The sequence below is a fragment of the Oryx dammah genome, unplaced genomic scaffold (genome assembly GCF_014754425.2).
Source record: "Oryx dammah isolate SB20612 unplaced genomic scaffold, SCBI_Odam_1.1 HiC_scaffold_27, whole genome shotgun sequence".
NCBI classification, from domain to species: domain Eukaryota; kingdom Metazoa; phylum Chordata; class Mammalia; order Artiodactyla; family Bovidae; genus Oryx; species Oryx dammah.
In genome coordinates, this window is record NW_024070211.1 from 111,851,140 (window position 1) to 111,863,406 (window position 12,267).

A 12,267-nucleotide genomic window follows, 5' to 3' on the forward strand; every position below is an offset into this window, starting at 1 on the left:
CATAATGAGGTATGAGGAAGTCATCCTGAGTTACACACAAGTTAACTTGAATTTTATGCTAACACATTCTGTTTGCAGCCTATCAAACATACATTGTACATCTGCTTTAATTATTAAGGAAAAAGGTGACTGACCAGAGAAGAATGTCCATGTTGAAGACAAAGATTAATTGCCTCCTTTCCTGGGATGCCCATGCTGGTTTTCCTTCAGTGATAAAACTCCCTTTCCAGGTGTCAAGGCCACACTTACTTGCTGTGTATGTGCTGATTGGCTTTTGGATTTTGTTTTATTTTTAACATTTAAGGAACAGTACCACTGACTCCTCTGATGTTCTTTGTTCTGACAAGATATACAACTGTATTGAAAAAACATGTTTCTCCAGAGTAGTTCTTCAGAGTTATCTAAGAGGCTGTCTCCTGGGCTATATCTTCAGTGTGGTTCCAATAAAACTCTTTCTTATTTCTGTTATAGATGGTTTGTTGATTATTTCTGTTGATCCAGCTAAGTGGTAAGTTTTTTTTCTGGAGGGAGACCTGAGCGGAACATTCCCATAACATCCTTAGGAGACACACTAGAGAAGACATGTAGAAGTAAAACTCCTATTTGACTTTTTTTTTTTTTTTGGCTGTGCCAGGTCCCAGCTGCTAAATGCAGGATATTTAGTTGTGGCATGTGGAATCTAGCTCCCTGACCAGGTATCGAACCTGGCTCCCCTGCATCGGGAGCACAGAGTCCTAGCCACTGGACCACCAAGGAAATCCCAACTTTTTTTTTTGTATTTTAGCTATGAGTGCTGCTGCTGCTGCTGCTGCTGCTAAGTCACTTCAGTTGTGTCCGACTCTGTGCGACCCCATAGACGGCAGCCCACCAGGCTACCCCATCCCTGGGATTCTCCAGGCAAGAACATTGGAGTGGGTTGCCATTTCCTTCTCCAATGCATGCAAGTGAAAAGTCAAAGTGAAGTCGCTCAGTCGTGTCCGACTCTTAGCAACCCCATGGACTGCAGCCTACCAGGCTCCTCCGTCCATGGGATTTTCCAGGCAAGAGTACTGGAGTGGGGTGCCATTGCCTTCTGCAAGCTATGAGTGACAAATGTTATTTCTTTTTATTGTTTTCTCTAATGTATTTCAGAAACTGAAGTGTTTTATTTTATTCCACTGTTGGCCATAGTATGAGCCCTACACACTCCCTTCCCTTTCACCTCTAAGGGAGCGCCGTTGTATGTAGCCACGCATACATTTTTAGTGTAAAGATCAGGCTGGATCTGCTCCCAAATCTTCCTCTTAGGATTCAGCTCCTTGTCAGGCTCTCCAGGGAAAGCATCAAAAGTAATTCTGTCCCCAGGAACAGACCCATTAGGAGGTGCCAAGATTTCCACTTTCTCTGGTGAACTTGCACACATCACCGTTGCCTGAGATACTACTCCCCTCATCTTTGCAGGTTTCAGGTTACAAAGTAAAACCACCATCCGATTTTGCATCTGTTCAAGAGGAACATGATTCACCAGGCCACTGACCACCGTTCTTGGGGCTATTTCTCCAACATCTATTTCGACATACAAAGAATCTGCATCAGGGTGTTTTCTGGCAGTGATGATACAACCAATTCAAAGATCCAGACGGGAAACATCAATAGGCTTAGAGTTCTTACTTCCTGCTACTGGTTGCTGTTTTTTCTCCTTTTACTCTCCTTTCTTTTCAGCTTTCTCGTTCATCTTCTTTTCTTCTCCTCCTCCTCCTTTTACTTGCTCTTTAGCACCAGAAGATATGGTTGTTATTGGTATAGACTGTATCTCATTTTCAGAAACTGTAGAATCAGTTTTTATTGGAGTACCAGAAGGAAATTTGTTTTACTCCATTTTGAATTTCTGCCTTAATTAGCTCTTGTTTCAATCCTTCAATTTCTTTCAATTTAGCATTTTCAACTTGAAGTTTCTTCTCTTGTCTCAAAGTTGCCTTCAAAATTGCTTTCTCCTTAAGAAGAGCAACTTGCTGCTTAAGATATTCAATAATTTGATCTGCTTCTGCATCCTTCTGCTCCAATCTCTTCAGAACAGCATCACCAGTTGCCATTTCTGCCAAGAAACGGCAGAAAATCATGTATCGGTGGACTGAGGCACCTCAGCAGCCTCGTCCAGGAGCAGGTAAGGAGCACCTCCGCCTCACGAAGGCAGTGAGAAAGGACCCAATCCAACTTTTTTTAATTTTTGCTGTCAAATGCCTTCCTTACTTAATTGGTTTCACTAGAGAAAGGTAGTTTTTAAATCATGCTTCTCTGGAACACCTGTCAGACAGAATTATGTAATAATTGCCTGTTTCTAATTTGGTAATATTTAGGAAAAAAATCATAAAAATAAAGGTAATTGATAGAAGTTTCTCAATATTGTTTTCTTCTAATGACATATTTATTCACAAGAAGTGGTACACAACAGTGACAGGAATAGCTGTTTACACTTTTTCTTGAACATAGAATAAAAGCACATCCACAGAACTATTTACTTAAAGTATTCATTTTCTGTTAGAAAAAATCCTGCTAATTTGTTTGTTGGAATTAGATCCAATATTCATGTTTTTCTGAAAAAATGTTTAATTCTGAGAACAGAAGCACAATTTGCATTGTTTAGCTACTAGAACAAAATTTAGAACTCCTCTGTTGCTATTAAAAGTAAATAATAGAACTTTCCCAAAGATAATATGCAAAAACTATCTTTAAGATAATTATATAAAGACTTTTTAAAATAAAAAGTCCATCATGCAAAAGAATAAGCTCAGTTATAAATCAGTCATATAACATTGACTATACAATGAAAGTAAAATACAATGTCATTGGAAAAGACTCTGATGCTGGGAGGGACAGGGGGCAGGAGGAGAAGGGGACGACCGAGCATGAGATGGCTGGATGGCATCAGCGACTCGATGGACGTGAGTCTGAGTGAACTCCAGGAGTTGGTGATGGACAGGGAGGCCTGGCGTGCTGCGATTCATGGGGTCGCAAAGAGTCGGACACGACTGAGTGACTGAACTGAACTGAACTGAAGGGAGTAGGGCCCATAGTTCTTTGTGGTTAAACATCATTCTTAAATTAACAAGCACATCTCCTAAGTCTTATTTTGCTGTATGAGAATTCATCCATTTAGTCAACAAACATTTATGAAGCACCTACAATATAAGGGCATTGTAAGTAGACAACTATGAACAGGTGCTTTACAAAAGAAAAATGCAGGTAGCCAAATCACATATAAAAAAGTGATCAATCTCTTTAGTAAATAAAATAGAAATTAAGACCCCATTTGAAATACTGTTGATATGTGGTTCAGATGGTAAAGAATCAGCCTGCAATGCAGGAGACCCTCGTTTGATCCCTCAGTCAAGAAGATCCCCTGGAGAAGGAAATGGCAACCCACTCCAGTACTCTTTCCTGGAGAATTCCATGGACAGAGGAGCCTGGTGGGCTACAGTCCATGGGGTCGCACAGAGTCGGGCACTACTGAGCGACTAACATTACTACTAGATTAAACACCTGTCAAAGCCAAGGATGAGAATGTGGAAAAACATGAATTTTCAGTGTATATTATGATGTACAGTAGGTGTAAATTTATAAGTCACTTTTGAAACTAATTTGGCAATTTCTTGTAAATCTACATGGATTCCAAAATTCCACTCCTACGTATACATCCTCGAGAAATTTGCACATATTTTGGAATGTTCATAGCAGCACTTTCTGTAGCAGCAGAAACAATTGGAATATCCCCCAAATCCAATGACAGGAAATAAATTTTGATAGTCTATTCCACATAATTTACATGTTACATATATGTTCTTTAATAACTTACAAATATTTTTAAATTATTTGGATACTTAAAATATTTCTTTATCAAAGTATAGTTGATTTACAAGGTTGTTTTCATTTCAGGTGTACAATAAAGGACTCAGTTATACATATAAAAATTTGGAAAAAATTTAAAGCAATGAAATAATGCTACCTCTTGGATAGCCTATTTCTATATCTAAATTGGTTTGTAGCAGAACTGACAGTGAAACTCAGATTTGTCTCCCAGGCTAGTGATCTTGAAAAGCCCACTTTAAAATAAACAGACTAGAACAGAATAGTTACATTATGTGTTCTCACTGAAGTGCTCTTTTTTTAATTTATTAAAATAATGATTTGTTATTATAAAAATTCAGATACTTAAGAATATTAAATGAGAATAATTCTTCTGTGCACTTCTCAAATCACACAACTCCATTCCCCAGATATGATTGCTGTTAATACACTAACGTTTTCCATGCATATATGAAGATATGTGTATTTATATACATATATATGCCAAACACATATCTGTTTTAAAATAAAAACACAAAACCTCTTTGCCTATAAATACTCTTCAATAACTTATTTTTTATTTGACAATGACATTTTTCATGTCATGATTTTATCCATAAATCACCCTGAATATTTTTAGGGGTTTTATGGTTTTCCATTGTATTGGATACATTGGTTGAATTTAAATACTGACTTGATGACAGGTATTTAAGTTATTGCCTATGAGGGGCATTAAATGAGACTTTCCTATGTCAGTTTCAGCTGAGGCTTTCAAGTCTGCAAATAAAACAGAAGGTGCCAACTACCCCTACAATCTGAAGTGATCTCCTAGAACTCTTAGGTGGGACTTGCAGAGGAGGTCTCTATAAACTGGTTGGGGACCTGAAGTCATCATCCATCTTAAGATATAAAATTAGTAAGTTTATATGATTGAAAAATAAAAGCTAAAACCTTAGAAGGAGATGACATTTTGAAAAACACTAAAGATGAAGCAAGGAGTCATTTTACTTTACTGAAAAGAAGATGGCCAAAAGGTACAAACTTCCAGCTATAAATGAATAAGACAAGAGGATGAAGTGCACAGCATGGTGACCCTAGTTAATACCAGATTGCATATGTGAGAACTGCTAAGAGAATAGATCTTAAAAAGAAAAATTGATGGCCCAGGAGACACTGGTCTAATGTTTGGACAATGATGGTAACAAGTTATACAGTAAAGGTTAAAACACTCCATTCCTATTTTGCTTCACTTTCATAATCATTATCAGACAGGAGAGAGTAGAAGTAAAATTGGTTCAAGAGAACTGAAGCCAAAAATGAGCAGAGTTAAAAACGTATATGCACCAGGAGTCTCTAAAATAATGTATCTCCAAACTTGGAAAAATTATGTTTGATGCAGAATTATGAGTTCTCGAATTACAAGCTCAGTTATGTGGAAGTCTTAGACTGGGTTTCCTGGAAACAGAATGAAAGGGAGAACTGAGTTAGAAATTTTACTGTGGAGCGTTCTTAGGAGATAAACCTGGAAGGAAGTGAGGGAGGCAGGAATGGGCAGAGCAAGAAGCTTTCCTGCAAAGTGGTTGCATTCAGCTGACTGATTCTCAGACAGTCCTTCGGAGAATTCTAGAATTAGGCTGGCTCTTCAGAGTTGTCTCAAACTGAGGTGAGATGGTGGGGCCATTTTATTCTTGCATCAGTTAGTACTGGACAGAGGTCACTTCCTGGAGTGGGGGTGGGGGCGCATAGGTTCTGAAGATGGTATTCCCAGCCGCTGGAGATTTGATGAACTGACACCAGGAAGGGAATCTGGGTGAAGTAACACAGTATCTACTTGTACTCACTAATTTATCTTTTAAGCCTCTATTTTAGCATGACTTTCAACTTCTGTGTTATGCTCAGGCTCAAGGGAAATCATTCTGCCGGGTCCCAAGTTGCACAGGGAAGAGCAGGGCTTTGTGAGGCTATCTTTGGTTGCCTGGATATATCATTTGGATACGTCCACCCATTCTGCTCCTTCTGGGTAAGAGAAAACCCTCACATCTTGCATCTTTCTCAAGGGAACCCATGTTTTCTTCTGGTCTTGGGTTTCCAAACATACAGAGGGTTTCTCCTTTCTCTTTTTCTAATCGGAACAAATTCATGTAGTTCAACAGGCCACAGGTAGAGATGAAGAGAAGCAGGGGGTGTGACAGCAAGAAAAGCAGACTCTGACTGCAGGTAACACAACTTTCCCCATCTAATTTTTATGACCTGAGTTCCCTCTGGGCTGAGGGGTTTTTTTTGAATGTCCAAAAGCACAAGCTTCAGAGACTTAAAAAGCTTTTTCTTTGCTTTTCTGCTGGAACAACCTGTCCTGGAAGCAATGAATGCATTGACTAAATGAATAAAGTCAAAAAGTAAAATAAATTCAGGAAAGAAAATCTTAGGTAACATCTCAGAATATTATCCTGCCACGATTACATCCAAGAAGCCTATCAGGCCCTGTGGATGAGATCAGTGAAACCCTGTAATAGTCCTTGCTGGTTCAGGGGGAAAGAAAAGACAACCCAATGATCAAAGCCAGAGAAGAGTCTCCCTTAAAGTAGGAAGAAAGAGGATGCTGCAAACCATAGACTGATATTAATGTTCTGCTTAGAGAAAATGCCAGACAAAGCTTATCTTGTTTTTGGTTTTTTTTTTTTTTTGATTCTTTGTTTTGGTCCAGCAAAGGCCTTGAAATTAAGGTATCTGGACTCCAGCAAATAATTGACTTGTCTCCTGAGATATCACTGTGAATAAGATGCATAAATGGGAACCAGAAAACAAAGGGCCTGACAAATTTATAAGACAATGAACAACTATCCTCAGTGAAAATAGGAACATGGCCAAAGTCAAGTAGTCAAGATACAGTTGGTTAAGGCAACTATGACACACGCAGAGAGGTGGACAGAACAGAGGACATGATGCTTGAGGAAGTGGAACCCCAGGAAGCCAGGTCATCTGGAAATGAGACGTGTAGCATCTGCCACGTGGAGGCTAATTGATTCTCCAGGCAGGAATACTGGAGTGGGTTGCTGTGCCCTCCTCCAGGGGACCTTCCTGACCCAGGGATCAAAACTGTGTTTCTTACATCTCTTGCATTGACAGGTGGGTTCACTAGCGTCACCTGGGAAGCCCCAAAAGAAAAACAATCAGGACAAATTTCTTTTTTTTTTTAATTTTATTTAAATTTATTTATTTTAATTGGAGGCTAATTACTTTACAATATTGTATTGGTTTTGTCATACATCAACATGAATCCGCCACGGGTGTACACGTGCTCCCCATCCTGAACCCCCCTCCCTCCTCCCTCCCCATACCATCCCTCTGGGTCATCCCAGTGCACCAGCCCCAAGCATCCTGTATCCTGCATCGAACCTGGACTGGTGATTCGTTTCTTATATGATATTATACATGTTTCAATGCCATTCTCCCAAATCATCCCACTCTCTCCCTCTCCCACAGAGTCCAAAAGACTATTCTATACATCTGTGTCTATTTTGCTGTCTCGCATACAGTGTTATCATTATCATCTTTCTAAATTCCATATATATGTGTTAGTATACTGTATTGGTGTTTTTCTTTCTGGCTTACTTCACTGTGTATAATAGGCTCCAGTTTCATCCACCTCCTTAGAACTGATTCAAATGTATTTCTTCTGATAGATAGAACTCTTCTTAAAAGCAAGCAAACAACAACAAAAGAAACCTAGGATGTTGTGAGGTAATTGTTTACCAGCAGCATGGTGTCATGGAGATTCATTCATTTTACTAACAGTATCGATTGCCTGCACTCCCCTTGGAAGAAATGGATAGGACCTGATGACTTCTAAGTGCCCCCTCAGCTGTGAGCAGCTCTGATTCGACTCTCAGAGAATGTGAATGCTAAGCCAAAACCATCTGGATTTTCACTCTTTTACAAAAATGTTTTACATGATTTACAGAAAAACTAGTGATTCAGAGAGTTTCATAAAAGCCTGTGGATACACTCAGAGTTGATTTTATGGCTCATGACTGGCAATATTAATGGAACCACTAATAAAAGTTATGATATGTAGTCATAAAACACCTAAGCATGAATTCATAACTCATGTTCCAACAGGATAAGGCAGGTCATTTCTCCTTTATGATTTAATGCCAAGTAGATTTTAAACTTAGCTTTCCACAGGAGACCTATAAACCTCAGTGTAGGTTAAGATCGAAGTCCAACGATGCTATTTCAAAGATAAAATAGTAATGAACATATGGTTATGAGAAAAATCTGACATTCTAAACTTACAAAGTGGAAACGGTTTAGTCACCCCACTCAATAGCATTAAGTGTGCAGGAGGTTGCTCATTTGAGTTTGATAAGTTGACTTTCTCTCCTTCAGCTCTACCAAAAGTCTAGACCAAAATTTGATGAGGAATTAAAACTTATACTAGCTTTGGTTACAGCTGTTAAATTTGGAGCTCAACTCTTTACACCTGTCATCTGGTATCAGGAGCTACTGATACCAGGAACTGTTTCACTCAGGAGCTACTCCCGTGACATCTGTTGGGGAGGCCAATCCTAAGATCCTGGATCTTATGACTGAGGGTCCCTGCCAGAGGGTGACTCTGGCTGGCCAGAGTTCCCTTCCACCTTGTGACTGTTAAATTTGTATGCTGACCTGACTGGGCTAAGAGATGCCCAGATTGCTGGCGAAACACTATTTCTAGGTAAGTCTGTGAGCATCTTCAGAAGAGATTAGCATTTAAATTGGGAGACTAAGTGAAGAAGACCACCCTCACCAGTGCAGGTGGACACCATCCGATCAATTAGGAATGGGGTACAAAAAGAGGCAGAGGAAGGGCACATTAGCTCACCCTGAGCTGAGACACCCATCTTCTCCTGCCCGTGGACTTCACTGCTTCTGGTTTTCAGGCTATTGGACTCATATTGGGATTTACATAATCACCCCAATCCTCAGATCTTTGGACTCAGAGTTAATTATAACACCAGTTTTCCTGGTTTGTAGATGGCAGATCATGGGACTTCTCAGCCTCTATAACACATGAGCCAGTTCCTATATAAATCACCTTTTATATCTCTGTGTATATTACTGGTTCTGTTTATCTGGAGAATCCTAATACATACCAGAACAGTGACTCCCCCCATCTGACCAAACAGGTCCAGAATCTTTTTCCAGGCATTATTAAGGATGCTAAGAGGAGGGTTGGGCTTCCCTGGTGGCTCAGTGGTAAAGAATATACTTGCCAATGCAGGAGATGGGAATTCAATCCCTGGGTGGGGAAGATCCCTTGGAGAAGGAAATGGTAACACACTCCAGTACGCTTGCCTGGGAAATCCCATGGACAGAGGAGCCTGGTGGGTTACAGTTCATGGGGGCACAATAGAGTCAGACATGACTTAGTGACTAAACAACAATAACAAAGAGGAGGCATAGAGGAAGCTGATCTCCTGAGATCATACAAGCACTCAAGTCAGTTTGAGTCTGGAGATGCTGGCAACCCATCTGTGTCACCACATGGAAAGAACCTCCTTGGGAGTCAAGCAGGGCAGAGGAATCAAGAACTGAGAAATGGAAAGAGACAGGACTGAGAAGATCCTCTGAGTCTCTGAATCCAGCTATGACTGAGTCCATCTGAGCCACTAGACTTTTCAGATTCATGAAATAATGAATCTTTACCTATTTAAAATAGCTTGAATTCAGTTCTGTCACTTTGCCACTCAAAGGGTCCAATTAGCCATAGCAGAGTTACTTTTATGCTACTGGCTTATTCCTAGTACAATTTCTAGTAATTATCTTCAAAGAGATAGTAACTTTGAGTAAAAAGAGGTCTTTTCATTGACAACTTAGAGAGGACTGAAGATGTAGTCGCTCATTTCATTTACCTATTTTAGAAGAGAGACCCATTCAGACACACTAGTTTAAAAAGGATTAATGGTGAACACCAAAGCTGTCCTGAGATTTGTGCTTCTCTTTCAAATTAAAATGAATTGATCATTGTAGTATATTTTCCAAAAATGGCTGCAGCAATATATTGGTCCCGTCTCACATGTTCCTTGTGAGATGTGGCTAACACCCCTCCCCACAAGAGAGGGCATGTAGGTACTCTTCTTTGAGTCTAGACAGGGCTTGCGACAGCCCTGGTCAGTGGGGAATGACGAAGGTGGTGATATGTGGCTTCTGAAGCTGAGCCACAAAAATGATGCAGCTTCAGGGACTTCCTTTGTGGTCTGGTGGTTAAGATTCCACATTTCCATGCAGGGAGTCTCGGGTTCGATCCCTGGTCAGGGAACTAGATCTCTCATGCTGCAACTGAAGATCGTGCGTGCTGCAAGAAAGATCCCACACACAGCAAGAAAGATCCTGCATGCCGCAACTAAGACCCAGAGCAGCCAAAAAAAAAAAAGTTCCAGCTTCTGCCTGGCCCTCTCAGTCCAATTGCCTTGGAACCCAGCTTCCATGCTGTGTGGGAAGTCAAACCTGATGCGGAGGGTCAAGTAAAGAGGACTGGAAGGCCTCAGTTGAAAGCCAGCATCAACTTCCAGATGCATGAATGAGCAAGCTTTTATATGGCTCCGCTCCCAAGGCCTGGACTCTTCCAGCTGAAGTCCCAGACACAGTCACCATGCTTCCCACTGTGCCCTGTTTGAATTCATGACCAATCCCCACACCCCCAAACTACAAGAGATAATAATAGGTGATTATTTAAGCCACTAAATTTTGGAGAAATTTTTAAAATAATAATAGATAACTAATATGGTCATCGTGGTTGAGATGATATTTTGCTGAAAGAGAAAACATAGAAGTATCTAAGCACGGAAGTTAAAAATCTATTTTCTCAGAAAACGAAAGTGAAACAGAGCAGGACCCTGTGGTATTTGCCCCTCCCCACCCCCACAGTCCTCTGCCCGCCTTAGTCTATGGGAAAAACTTAGGCAAAGTATAAGTTTAATCAGAGAAGTGAGAATATGCAGAAACAAAGGAAAACAGTCAAAGGAGACCAAATGATAATAATGTCGTCATTAAGAATAGTCAAGGACTTTTAGTTCCTTCTCAAGGGCTATAGATAATTTTCTGAGCCACATTCTATCAGCTGTCTTATAGATACTGAAACCCCAACCAGATGGAGAAGTTAATTACGTGATGATCAGACGGTAACCATGATGTAAGTTGCCACAATTCTGAGAACTGGCCTCAGGAAATGGAAAGAAACTGACTCTGGAACTGAAGACTAACTGTACTTATAACAAGATGACGCTGGTCAGACCACCAATGACCAATTTCAAGATGACTGTCAGATTTGACTGCTGTTTCTGCAGGTAGCCCCACTCTGCCTATAAAAGCTCTAAAACCTCTTGCCCACTGATCGTCAGGAGGGGAGTCAGCCTCTGGACAGGCACCCCAGGCATCCCTACTCCTTACCCCTACTCCCACTGGTTGCTGGCATCCAAAATAAAGCAAACTTTCCTTTCTATCAACCTGGCCTCTTTAATAGCTTTTGAGCGGCAAGCAGCTGGACCCTGCTTTCAGTAACAAAAGTAGGGGAAGAATTATTTGAGAAGTTGAACTAGACATTGTCAGGTAGAACAGAGAACATGGAATCTCCAAGTGATTGTTCAACCTTTGAATGCTCTTCCACCCAGAAAAACGGTGAAAACAAACGCGTTAGTGTTCAATTGCACCCACCAATCTGGAGCTCAGCTTGGGAAGTTGAATCAGTTTTGGCTGACACTAAAGCACAGATGATACAATGTCCTCCTCAGCCCACTTCATTCTACTTATGGGCGTAGAGCCAACCCTCATTTCCCACCCTCCCCTGCATCTGGGTGGAGGTAACTGAGCGATTAATTGCTCACCACTGTGGCTAAGATTCAGGTAAGGCTTGGGGTCAGTGCTCTCTCCACACCCCTCCACCCACAGCTAATCAATCAGCCGTCTTGGGGATTTACCTTTTCCATAAATCCTTTTTCTCTACCTTTGTGCTTTTATTTGGATTCCTGACAGATTTAATCGATCTCCATGCTTACCCTGCAGGCAGAATGTTGTTTGTGAAATGTTCCTCTAATCATCCCATGCTTCTGTTTGTAACTTACGCCTTCCAGCTTCATTTCCTGCTAGCCCCTGCTATAGCTAGCTCCCTGCGCCTGGAATGCATTCCTTTCACACTTTTTTCCCCCACAGGATTGGGTCTGCCTCATCTTCCAGGGCTCTGCTTAACTATCCCTTTATTCAGTAAGCCTGACTTGAATCGCTAGTCTAGCCTACTCTGGGTGCCTCTGCTATGAGCTCTCACAGTGTTCTTTATCTTAGAGGAGCATTTAATGACATTTAAATTCCTTAATTGTTTGTTTCCCCTTTCTGGGTTGTAAGTGCAATAAGGGCTCAAGGGTATTGCATTCCCAGGGCCTAAAACAATGTATGGCATGTAGTAGGAAG

At 40.8% G+C, this 12,267-nt stretch overlaps 1 non-coding gene and 1 pseudogene across 1 annotated transcript; both read right to left on the reverse strand.

Annotated features, from left to right (window-relative positions):
* Positions 1-683: 683 nt before the first annotated feature.
* TRNAG-CCC lies at positions 684-756 on the reverse strand. The gene has a single exon. It is a non-coding gene; the product is annotated as a tRNA-Gly (tRNA).
* Positions 757-1,129: 373 nt separating this feature from the next.
* Positions 1,130-2,182, reverse strand: LOC120854930 (annotated as a pseudogene).
* Positions 2,183-12,267: the final 10,085 nt, after the last annotated feature.